The 8993-nt window shown below is 39.1% G+C and overlaps 1 pseudogene; it reads left to right on the top strand.

Annotated features, from left to right (window-relative positions):
- Positions 1 to 1536: 1536 nt before the first annotated feature.
- Positions 1537 to 2329, top strand: LOC107132487 (large ribosomal subunit protein uL30-like; annotated as a pseudogene).
- Positions 2330 to 8993: the final 6664 nt, after the last annotated feature.

Below are 8993 nucleotides of genomic sequence, written 5' to 3'. Positions count from 1 at the left end.
GATTTCAATTGATTAAAAGCTGTATCCCAGATATAGCTCAACTTGACTCTGAAAGAAATACTAATGATAAGCTCCTCATCCTAACTTCCAGATAGATAAAAGGGCTTGTATTTGCTGGAAAATAAAATGAAGTAAAACAAAACTAAATATTATACTTTGGTCACCACTGTTCTTTTATATAGATTATTTGGAATATAACAAAAGAATTATGAAGCACACTAAGAAACAGGAAAATGGGATATATAGTCAAAAGAAAAATTAGACAATAGAAACAGACCCATAGATTACCCAGTTACTGGCATTAATAGAACTTTAAAACAACTAATACACATATGTTTTTAAAATTTGCAGGAAAAGATGGATATAATGGTTAAAAAGATTGGGCGTTTAAGAAGAGATTTGGAAAACTCTAAAAAAAAAAAAACGAAACAAATAGAAATTCTAGAACTGGAAAATATAGCATCTGAATCAAACACTCATTAGATGGGCTTAACATTAGATTGAACACCATCAACGTGAGGCTCAGTTCAGTTCAGTTGCTCAGTCGTGTCCAACTCTTTGCAACCCCATGAAACGTAGCACGCCAGGCCTCCCTGTCCATCACCAACTCCCGGAGTTCACCCAAACCCATGTCCGTTGAGTCGTTGATGCCATCCAACCATCTAATCCTCTGTCGTCCCCTTTTCCTCCTGCCCTCAATCTTTCCCAGCATCAGGGTCTTTTCAAATGAGTCAGCTCTCTGCATCAGGTGGCCAAAATATTGGAGTTTCAGCTTCAACATCAGTCCTACCAATGAACACCCAGGACTGATCTCCTTTAGGATGGACTGGTTGGATCTCCTTGTAGTCCAGGGGACTCTCAAGAGTCTCAGTGTACCTGAAGACAGACAACCCATGTATTTATATTAATATCAGATAGTATAGGCAAGAAGCATTACCAAATGAAAGAAAGACATTTCATAATGATGAAAGGGAAAATCTTTAAGGGACAATAATGCTAAATGTATATGAACCTCAAAATATATGAAGCAAGAATGTATAGAAATAAAGCGAGAAATAGACAGTCAGAAGCATAGTTGGGGATCTTAACATACTCCTTTCTCAGTAACTGGTAGATTAAGTAGACAAAAAATGAGAAAGGACATAGAAAATCTGAACAACTCTCTCTAACTTAATTTAAATTTACATAACACTACATTGAACAACTCCAGAATACTCCTTCTTTTCAAGTGCATTTAGAATATTTACCAAGATAGAACTCATGCCAAACCATAAAAAGAAGTCTGAATAAATTCAAAAGACAGAACCTATACAGAGTATGCTCTTAGAATACAATAGAAAATAATAACAAAAAGATATCAAGAAAAATCCCCAAATATTTAGAAATGAGAAACTCTTCAAAGAAGGAATCACCAGGAAAAACATAAAAGATTTTAAACCGAATTGTAACAAATACACATATCAGAATTTGTGCAATTGAAAGACGCTTGCTCCTTGGAGCAACCTAGACAGCATTTTAAAAACCTGAGACAGCTCTTTCCCGGCTGGAACCATGGAGGGTGCAGAAGAGAAGAAAAAGAAGGTTCCTGTTGTGCCAGAAACCCTTAAGAAAAAGCGAAGAATTTCGCAGAGCTTAAGATCAAGCTACTGAGAAAGAAGTTTGCCCAAAAGATGCTTTGAAAGGCAAGGAGGAAGCTTATCTATGAAAAAGCTAAGCATTACCACAAGGAATACAGGCAGATGTACAGAACTGAAATTCGAATGGCTAGGATGGCACGAAAAGCCGGCAACTTCTATGTACCTGTGGAACCCAAATTGGCGTTTGTCATCAAGATCAGAGGTATCAACGGTGTGAGCCCAAAGGTTTGAAACGTGCTGCAGCTCCTTTGCCTCCGGCAGATCTTCAACGGCACCTTTATGAAGCTCAACAAGGCATCAATTAACATGCTGAGAATTATGGAGCCATATATTGCATGGGGGTACCCAAATCTGAAGTTTGTAAATGAATTGATCTACAAGCGTGGTTATGGCAAAATCAACAAAAAGTGAATTGCCCTGACAGACAACGCATTGATTGCTCGATCTCTTGGGAAATATGGAATCATCTGCATGGAGGATCTGATTCATAAGATCTATACCATTGGAAAATGTTTCAAAGAAACAAACAACTTCCTGTGGCCCTTTAAATTGTCTTCTCCACGAGGTAGAATGAAGAAGAAGACCACCCATTTTATAGAAGGTGGAGATGCTGGCAACAGGGAAGACCAGATCCACAGGCTTATTAGAAGGATGAACTAAGGTATCTACCAGGATTATTTTTGTAATCTGGTTAATAAACAATTGAAACAAATTGAAATAAAAAAATAAAAACCTAAGACATTACTTTGCCAACAAAGGTCCATCTAGTCAAAGCTGTGGTTTTTCCATTAGTCATGTATGGGTGTGAGAGTTGGACTATAAAGAAAGCTGAGTGCTGAAGAATTGATGCTTTTGAATTGTATTGGAAAAGACTCTTGAGAGTCCCTTGGACTGCAAGGAAATCCAACCAGTCCATCCTAAAGGAAATCAGTCCTGAATATTTATTGGAAAGACTGATGCTGAAGCTGAAGCTCCAATACTTTGGCTGCCTGATGTGAAGAACTGACTCATTTGAAAAGCTCCTGATGCTGGGAAAGATTGAAGGCAGGAGGAGAAGGGGCCGACAGAGGATGAGATGGTTGGATGGCATCACCAACTCAATGGACATGAGTTTGAGTAAGCTCTGGGAGTTGGTGACAGACAGGGAGGCCTGGCGTGCTGCAGTCCATGGGGATGCAAAGAGTTGGATACAGCTGAGTGACTGAACTGAACTGAAAGATAATTTTATATTTGTAAAGGCTTGCATTACAAAATAAAGAAGGTTTAAAAATCAGTGCTCTCATCTTCCACCTTCAAGAGCTACTAAAAAAATGCAAATTAAACATAAAGTAAATAGAAAGAAGGAAAAAATCAAAAACAGAAATCAATGAAATAAAAAAGTCAACAAGGCCAAAGTTGGTTCATTGAAACAATTGATAATATTGATAAGCCTTTAACAGAAGACAGAAAAGGCAAATTATTACTGTTAGGAGTGAAATAGAAGTCTTGTTAGGGACCCTGTAGAAATAAAAATGGTAACAAGCGAGTATCATAGCCTATGTTATGCCAGTAAATCCAGTGACTTAGATGAAGTGAGCAAACTCCTGTATAACAAGAATTAGCAAAAAGAAACAGAAAATCCCACAAAGAAAATCTTCGGCCCAGATGATTTCACTGGTGAATTTTCCCAAATATTTAAGGAAGAAGTAATACATCCCCTGGAGGAGGAAATGGTAACCTACTGCAGTATTCTTGCCTGGAAAGTTTCATGGACAGAGGAGCCTGGCAGGCTATAGTCCATGGGATCACAAAGAGTAAGGCATGACTAAGTGAGCACACACAAACATGAATAATACCAATTTTACACAAACCAGATCAACATTAGAGGTTGCTATTATTGCCATCAGGGTGATTTTCTTGAGTCTATTTCCTCAGTTTTTAGCATCTATCTTAAAGCAAACAGAACAGAACTTTTTATAGTCTTCTAGAAAAAGTCTTAATTCAACAGGAAGTTATTTTGTAAGTCTTTTGTTTTTTCCTATCTGTGTTCTTTGACTTCATGATATTTTGTGTTTGCAAAACACTCTACATTGCTGTTGCCTCTGACTTTAATCTTTTCTAACCTTTTTACACAAAACCAATTATTCCTCTGGGACTTAAGAAGAAGGTCTTCCAAGCAGTGTGATCAAAAAATTTTCAGAGTCTTATCACACCTGGTTTTCTGGTGTCTTTTAATAACAAGTAAAACTTTGTTTACTTGTTTCTTCAGTTCTTTTGTATAAGCCTTTTCTGAAGAATGACAAAGAATTGTTCAGATCAAGTGTTTCCTGCTTTCATTTTGTTTCATATAATGGGCTGAGATTAAAATTTGTATAGTAAATGGAAAATTTGTGAACAATCACAATAATGGCTGGAGGAAGCTTTTTTCCCTGCCCTTCTTCAGAAATACTAAGAGGCAGTTAGACTAAATCCTTCAGAAGCATTCTTTATTGCTGTTGTTTGATGTAGTTCCAGCCACATCAAACACACGAGGCATCCACACTTCTCCGCCTTGAAATGACTGAGGTTGCATTTTTCAGAGACCCTAGGAACCTGGTAGTAATGACCGAAGAGTAGTCACAGTAAGAATGCCTGACCTGAGTGACTAATCATTCATAACTGACTAAATAAAGAGGGATCTGTTACACTGGACACTCCTTCTCCCTATCCATTCTTAGTTGTTGTTTTTTTTAAACTTGATTTCCGGAGTAGCCGAAAACTGATTTTTTATAGACTTCAGATAAAGGACAATTTCTGAAGGGCTGTAATATTCCACTATATTAGAGTACAGATTAAGCTGCTATAGCAGAGAGTTTAAAATACAGCAGCTTTATTTTTTATGAATTAGTTTATCTTTTGGCTGCACTGGGTCTTTGCTGCTGCAAGAAGGTCTTCTCTAGTTGGGGCAACTGGAGGCCACTCTCTAGGCGTGGTGTGTGGGCTTCTCATTGCAGTGGCTTCTTTTGTTGCGGAGCATGGGCTCTAGGACATGTGGGCTCAGTAGTTGTGGGGCATGGGCTTGGTTGCCCCAAGGCAACCAGGGATCTAGCCCGTGTCCCTTGCATTGGCAGGTGGATTCTTAACCACTGGCCCACCAGGGAAGTCTGACAGTAGCTTTAATAATTTTTTTTTTCTCTCTTACTGTAACAGTCAGGAGGTAGGTTGGAAATCCATGGCAAATAGGTGGCTCTGTTCCACAAGGTCGGCTTTTGTCTTATTTCTTCATCATCCCCACCTTGGGAGGCCATGTGTAGAATTTAGGAAATCTGTTGAACTTGGATGGAAAATGCTATCTTTCATTCACCTGTAAATAAGATTTAGTATTCCTTTCACTTTTGAAGGTAGACAACAACCAACAAGAATTTTTTCAGTACCTATGACTTTGCCACCAATAGTAATTACAGTTAATTTTATATCATATAATTTATTGCAAATATCTTAATATTATACCATATCACTGCTAACGGTAGACCTGTCTTCAGAGCTTGTTATTTAGTGGGTTAGTAAACATATTATATTAATGCTTCTAAACATATTTTGAGAAGTACATTTTAATAAATTTCCCTTTTTAACCTTTATATATTTTAATATATGCATTTATAAACATTAAGAAGAACTCCATAGGTTTTACCAGATTGCCTAAGAGATCCACAGCACAAAACTGCTTAACATCTCTGCTCTGAGATGCTTCCCTGGTCCTCATGTTAGAATCTTGCTTCTCTGATCCATGTCAACCCATTCTAGTCAGAAGGAAGGGAGAAAGAAGAAGTGGGGTCAAGCATTTTCCTTATGAGAAAGCATCCCAGGGGTTGCAAGCATCCCTTCTGCTCACATTACCCTAGTGGTAATATGATCAAAAGGCCACATCTAGCCGCAAGAGATACAGGGACTGTAATATCTAGAGGCCATGTGCAGTGCTAAATATGGTGATAATGGTGGGGTGCTCTAGTGCTAAGATGAAGGGAAGGGGAATATGTTCAGAGTGTAGCTAACAATCTCTCAGTTCAGTTAAGTTCAGTCACTCAGTTGTGTCCAACTCTTTGCAACCCCATGGACTGCAGCATGCCAGGCTTCCCTGTCCATCACCAACTCCCGGAGTGTACTCAAACTCATGTCCATTGAGTCGGTGATGCTATCCAACCATCTCATCCTCTGTTGTCCCCTTCTCTTCCTGCCTTCAATCCTTCCCAGCATCAGAGTCTTTTCCAATGAGTCAGTTCTTTACATCAGGTGGCCAAAGGATCGGAGTTTCAGCTTCAGCATCAGTCCTTCCAATGAACATTCACCGATTAACTTTAGGATAGACTGGTTGGATCTCCTTGCAGTCCAAGGGACTCTCAAGAGTATTCTCCAACACCACAGTTCAAAAGCATCAATTCTTCGGTGCTCAGCCTTCTTCACAGTCCAACTCTCACATCCATAAAACCATAGCCTTGACTAGACGAACCTTTGTTGACAAAGTAATTCTCTGCTTTTGAATTTGCTATCTAGGTTGGTCATAACTTTCCTTCCAAGGAGTAAGCATCTTTTAATTTCATGGCTGCAGTCACCATCTGTAGTGATTTTGGAGCCCCAAAAAATAAAGTCTGCTGCTGTTTCCACTGTTTCTCCATCTGTTTGCCATGAAGCAATGGGACCGGATGCCATGATCTTTGTTTTCTGAATGTTGAGCTTTAAGCCAACTTTTTCACTCTCCTCTTTCACTTTCATCAAGAGGCTCTTTAGTTCTTCTTCACTTTCTGCCATAAGGGTGGTGTCATCTGCAAATCTGAGGTGATTGATATTTCTCCCGGCAATCTTGATTCTAGCTTGTGCTTCATCCAGCCCAGCATTTCTCATGATGTATTCTGCATATAAGTTAAATAAGCATGGTGACAATATACAGCCTTGACATACTCCTTTTACTCTTTGGAACCAGTCTGTTCGAACTGTTGCTTCCTGATCTGCATACAGATTTCTCAAGAGGCAGGTCAGGTGGTCTGATATTCCCATCTCTTTCAGAATTTTCCACAGTTTATTATGATCCACACAGTCAAAGGCTTTGGCATAGTCAATAAAGCAGAAATAGATGCTTTTCTGGAACTCTCTTGCTTATCGGATGATCCAACGGATGATGGCAATTTGATCTTTGGTTCCTCTGCCTTTTCTTAAACCAGCTTGAACATCCGGAAGTTCAGGGTTCATGTATTGTTGAAGCCTGGCTTGGAGAATTTTGAACATTACTTTACTAGCATGTGAGATGAGTGCAATTGTGCGGTAGTTTGAGCATTCTTTGGCATTGCCTTTCTTTGGGATTGGAATGAAAACTGACCTTTTCCAGTCCAATGGCCACTGCTGAGTTTTCCAAATTTGCTGGCATATTGAGTGCAGCCCTTTCACAGCATCATCTTTTAGGATTTGGAATAGCTCAACTGGAATTCCATCACCTCCACTAGCCTTGTTCATAGTGATGCTTTCTAAGGCCCACTTGACTTTGCATTCCAGGATGTCTGGCTCTAGGTGAGTGATCACACCATCGTGATTATCTGGGTCATGAAGATCTTTCTCGTACAGTCTTCTGTGTATTCTTGCCACCTTTTCTTAATATCTTCTGCTTCTGTTAGGTCCATACCTTTTCTGTCCTTTATTATGCCCATCTTTGCATGAAGTGTTCCCTTGGTATCTCTAATTTTCTTGAAGACATCTCTAGTCTTTCCCATTCTATTGTTTTCCTCTATTTCTTTGTATTGATCACTGAGGAAGGCTTTCTTATCTCTCCTTACTATTCATTGACACTCTGCACTCAAATGGGTATATCTTTCCTTTTCTACTTTGCTTTTTGCTTCTCTTCTTTTCACAGCTATTTGTAAGGCCTCCTCAGGCAGCCGTTTTGATTTTTTTGCATTTCTTTTTCTTGGGGATGGTCTTGCTCCCTGTCTTCTGTACAATGTCATGAACCTCTGTCCATAGTTCATCAGGCACTCTGTCTATCAGATCTAATCCCTTAAATCTACTCTCACTTCCATTGTATAATCATAAGGGATTTGATTTAGGTCATTCCTGAATGGTCTAGTGGTTTTCCCTACTTTCCTCAATTTTAGTCGGAATTTGGCAATAAGGAGTTCATGATCTGAGCCACAGTCAGCTCCTGGTCTTGTTTTTGTTGACTGTATAGAGCTTCTCCATCTTTGGCTAAAGAATATAATCAATCTGATTTTGGTGTTGACCATCTGGTGACGTCCATGTGTAGAGTCTTCTCTTGTATTGTTGGAAGACGGTGTTTGCTATGTCCAGTGCATTCTCTTGGCAGAACTCTATTAGCCTTTGCCCTGCTTCATTCTGTATTCCAAGGCCAAATTTGCCTGTTATTCCAGGTGTTTCTTGTCTTCCTACTTTTGCATTCTAGTCCCCTATAATGAAAAGGACATCTTTTTTGGGTATTCATTCTAGAAGGTCTTGTAGGTCTTTGTAGAAGCATTCAACTCCAGCTTCTTCAGCATTACTGGTTGGATTACTGTGATATTGAATGGTTTGCCTTGGAAACGAACCGAGATCATTCTGTCATTTTTGAGATTGCATCCAAGTACTGCATTTCGGACTCTTTTGTTGACTATGATGGCTACTCCATTTCTTCTAAGGGATTCTTGCCCACAGTAGTAGATATATAGTCATCTGAGTTGAACTCACCCATTCCAGTCCATTTTAGTTTGCTGATTCCTAAAATGTTGACGTTCACTCTTGCCATCTCCTGTTTGATTGCTTCCAATTTGCCTTGATTCATGGACCTAACATTCCAGGTTCTTATGCAGTGTTGTTCTTTACAGCATCAGACTTTACTTCCATCACCAGTCCCATTCACAGCTGGGTGGTGTTTTTGCTTTGGATCTGTCTCTTCATTCCTTCTGGAGTTATTTCTCCAGTGATCTCCTGTAGCATATTGGGCACCTAGTGACCTGGAGTTCATCTTTCAGTGTCCTATCTTTTTGCCTTTTCATACTGTGCATGGGGTTCTCAAGGCAGGAATACTGAAGTGGTTTTCCATTCCCTTCTGCAGACAATCTCTACCCTCACATAATTTGATTTGAACTCTGAAATAGTTCAGTGATGCTTTAATAAAATGTATGATTTCTCTTGATCTGGAGGGAAAAGCACATTTTTTGGTAATATTTGGAATTTGTTGACACTTTCTCCCCAAAGTTCAAATCACCTTGTAGACATTTTCATGAGAAATTGGTCTGTAAAGATTTTCAGACAGACTACTATGGGTTGTTTTGCTTTGTTTTTAGTTATAAAGGAATGGGCTTAATTTTTTTTTAAATATTGAAGTATAGTTGATTCACAGCATTGTGTTAGTTTCAG

Source organism: Bos taurus, chromosome 5 (assembly GCF_002263795.3).
Source record: "Bos taurus isolate L1 Dominette 01449 registration number 42190680 breed Hereford chromosome 5, ARS-UCD2.0, whole genome shotgun sequence".
Taxonomy (NCBI): domain Eukaryota; kingdom Metazoa; phylum Chordata; class Mammalia; order Artiodactyla; family Bovidae; genus Bos; species Bos taurus.
This window is presented reverse-complemented; position numbering and strand designations above follow the sequence as displayed.